At 44.0% G+C, this 3,976-nt stretch overlaps 1 pseudogene; it reads left to right on the forward strand.

Moving 5' to 3' along the window:
- Positions 1-472: 472 nt before the first annotated feature.
- Positions 473-3,309, forward strand: LOC103351157 (tyrosine-protein phosphatase non-receptor type 2 pseudogene; annotated as a pseudogene).
- Positions 3,310-3,976: the final 667 nt, after the last annotated feature.

Below are 3,976 nucleotides of genomic sequence, written 5' to 3' on the forward strand. Positions count from 1 at the left end.
ACTGCCTTTAAAACATTTTTACAGTCTTGATTTGCATTTTGTAAGCCATTTGTTTTAAGAGAATGTTAGCTGCTTTCTGATTATTGACTTGACGCTCGATAGCCTTTTCTAATTAATCATAAGACATGTAATTTTCTGTGGTCCTTGTTTAATAACAGAAAACAAGATGGAAGGGTCCTTAACACCCAGAATCTTTTCCCAGGCTTTTAGGGCCACATTAGAACTCTGGGTATAAGTTTCTCCACAGGGATAGCCAACCTGTTGATTGATTGTGGCAAAAGCACTTTCACCTATTAGGAATGCCATTTGTCATATTTTCTTTTTTTCACAGAGAGAAAAGGAAAGACAGAGAGAGAGAGAGAGGTCTTCCATCTGCTAGTTCACTCCCCAGATGGCCACAACTGCTGGAGCTGCACCGATCTGAAGCCAGGAGCCAGGAGCTTCTTTTGGGTCTCCCACACAGGTACAGGGGCCCAAGCACTTGGGCCATTTTCCACTGCTTTCCCAGGCCATAGCAGAGAGCTGGATTGGAAGAGGAGCAGCTGGGTATTGCTCTGGCGCCCATATGGGATGTTGGCACTGCAGGCGGCAGCTTTACCTGCTATGCCACAGCACTGGCCCCAGTCAGATTTTTCATAGTTGGTATGTGGGCCAGATCTTGATATTCTTGTATCTTTTATATACAAACTGTATATTAAGCTGGTGTAACCAAAACTTAAACCAAAGTTTGCCAAGCCCAAAGATTCATTTCATTCATAGCCTCCTCCTATGCTTTTGAACAAACCTATAGTATAGGAACTTTGCATCTCATATTTTGTGAGACTCTTCTTTAGTTCTTTAAATCCATTATAAGGTAGAGTATCATTCCGGGCTAATAATAGGGTGAACAGCTAACAAGGGGTCCCCTTGCTCTTGGGCCTCTTTAAACATTCCCTGTAAGGCTGATTGTACTGGTGGCATTTCCATTGTTGCAGCAACCATAGCAGAATTAGAAGGCTCAGTCTTCTGTGGCAAAGTTGGAGAGCCACCAACGGGCTAGCAACCTCACCGATTGCTTCCCAACAGCAACACCATGCACACAGCTCAGGAACAGGGGCTCGTGGCTCCTGTTGTAGTTCTTGTCTTATTTTCTCCCTGTCTGCCACCTTTAGTGTGCCCTTGGCGGGATACCAAGAGAAACAGCCATCAATTTCTTGCAGTGATGGAGGATCCGGCTTGTTTAAGCAAATAAGTCAGTTCTGCCCTATGTTTCCATTGCTCCGGGGACAGAGAATTCCCCATCTTACTGACTCACTGGGATCTCGAGCAGATGATTGAAGTGTCTAACTGTTGCTGGGTGAGGTGAGCCATCCCTTGCACATTGTGCCAAGGGTCCCTGTTTGGGGGCTGCTTGCGGATTTTCAGATGATGAGCCAAGACACGGGAGCCTTTATCAGAAGAGTGCCGATGGATAGCTCCAGCCGGCGTCTTTTATTTTTAGTCCAGGGTTGAAAAAGTAACATAGTAATCAGGAATGTCTGGCTGGTTGATTAACAGTAAAAGAATAACAAGTAGGGGACGTAAGCATCGCGGGACATATTTATGGTGGGAAGCAAAAGCTCATGTTGCTCTCGGCTTTTTTTCTACGCCCTTCAAGTATGATAAAGGGTCTTCCTTAAAGCAATACCCAGTAATAACCCAATAACCTTCCGCTTACTGCAGCCGCAAGGCCTGCTGAGGCAGAATAGGACCGCAGCTATGTCCAGTACTCGGGAGCCTGTGGCCTCACTGTGAACATTTGGGCAGTATCCGCCACACACGCGCTGCACCGCCAGCGCTCTGCCAGGGTCCTGCGGGGCCTGAGCCTCTCCGCCAGAGGCGGTCCCCGTCGCTCCAGCCGCCATGTCCACTACCATCCAGCGGGATCCCATTCAGGGAGCTGGATGCTCAGTGTCACTGGCAGCCACCGTACTTGGAAATTTGAAATAGGTCCCATGACTATCCTCATAGAGTGGCCAAGTTTCCAGAAAACAGAAAGCGAAACAGATACAGATACAGAGATGTAAGCCCATATGATCACAGTCATGTTAAACTGAAAAATACTAAAAATGATGATATTAATGCCAACTTAGCTGACACAGAAGAGGTGCAGAGCAGTTATGTCTTAACACAGGGTCCAGTTCCTAATACATATTGCCACTTCTGGCTCATGGTTTGGCAGCAAAAGACCAAAGCAGTTGTCATGCTAACCGAACTGTCGAGAAAGAATTGGCTAAATGTGCACAGTACTGGCTAGCAGATGACCGAGAGATGCTGTTTAAAGAAACAGGCCTCAGTGTGAAGCTCTCGTCAGAAGATGTGAAGTCATATTATCCAGTACACCGACTACAGTTAGAAAATATCAGTAGTGGTGAAATCTGAACAATATCCCACTTTCATTATACTACCTGGCCATGAATCACTGGCTTCATTTCTCAATTTCTTATTTAAAGTGAGAGAATCTGGCTCTTGAACCCTGACCGTGGGCCTGCGATGATCCACTGCAGTACAGGCATTGGGCGCTTTGGCACCTTCTTTCTGGTAGACACCTGTCTTGTTCTGATGGAAAAAAGAGATGATATTATTGTTAAACAAGTGTAGCTGAACATGAGAAGATACCGAATGGGACTTACTCAGAGACGAGATCAACTCAGATTCTCATATATGGCTGTAATAGAAGGAGCAAAGTGTATAAAGGGAGATCCCAATATACAAAAACGGTGGAAAGAACTTTATATGGAAGATTTATTTCCTGCTTTTGATCATTCACCAAACAAAATAATGACTAAAAAATGCAATGGGAACCGAATAGGTCTAGATGAAGAAAAACTGACAGGTGACCGAGGTACAGGACTGTCCTCTAAAATGCAAGATGCTCTGGAGAACAGTGAGAGAGTATTCTACAGAAACGGAGCCGCCAGGGCTCAGGAGGTGCAGCAGGTGAAACAGAGGCTGAATGAGACTGAACAAAAAAGAAAAAGGGCAGGATTGACAGATACCTACAAATTCTTGACTTGAGAGTATTCTGCAGCCATGGATTTTGAACCATTGCTGTGCAAGGCAAGACCTGACCCTCACTCAGGAAACTGAAGTGAGGCTTGCTAAAACCTGAAGATGGCCTCCCTGCTGTTTACAAAGTAAACCTTGCATCCAGGGAATGGGGAGCACCCACCAGCAGAAGACTTCGCAGAACCCTTGAATTTCAGGTTCTGTTAAGTGTTTTTTAATGCGTATATGAAGCATAGCAAGTTGTAAAAGAAATAAATTAGGAGAGATTACTTTGTATTGTACTGCCATTCCTACTGTATTTTTATACTTCTTGGCAGCATTAAATATTTTTGTTAAATAGCCAAAAAACAAGTAAACTTTAAAAATAAAAAATTTTTTTCCTCTCAGCAAAGTAACACTTTTCTCTTCACTTCTGCCAGTTTTTCTCCTCAAGACTTCAAGACTGCCTGTGGTTTTTCAGCTCACGTGTTTATCAAAAACAAAAGCTTGGCAATTACTTGACTCTATCCTCATCAAAAAGCAGTTCAAAGATCCCCTCGTGTTGTTTAAATGATCTCCCATCCCCTGTGGACCATCGCAAGAGCTGACACACATGAATTCTCTCTCTTTGCCAGGCGATTCCTCAGAGCCTTCTGCACCTTATTTCAGCCTAACAGCAAATCTAAGAAGTATGTATTATTGTCTCCTCTTTAGAGACAAAGAAACTTTAGAACAGGGAAATTAAATTCTGTAACTGGCTCTGCTGCCTGAATCTAGATCCCAGAGGGATACTTGGATAACTCTTAGTCTGGAGCTGTCAATCAGCCAATTTTGTATTTTGCCCACCTGAAAATTTGGAAGTTTGATTTATCTTTTGATTTCTGTACTCAGCTCTGACTTATAGAATCAGTGATCACTACATATTTAAACGAAAACCATCATAGACCCCAGCGTGGGGGTGGAGGGTGAG

Source organism: Oryctolagus cuniculus, chromosome 12 (genome assembly GCF_964237555.1).
Source record: "Oryctolagus cuniculus chromosome 12, mOryCun1.1, whole genome shotgun sequence".
NCBI classification, from domain to species: Eukaryota; Metazoa; Chordata; class Mammalia; order Lagomorpha; family Leporidae; genus Oryctolagus; species Oryctolagus cuniculus.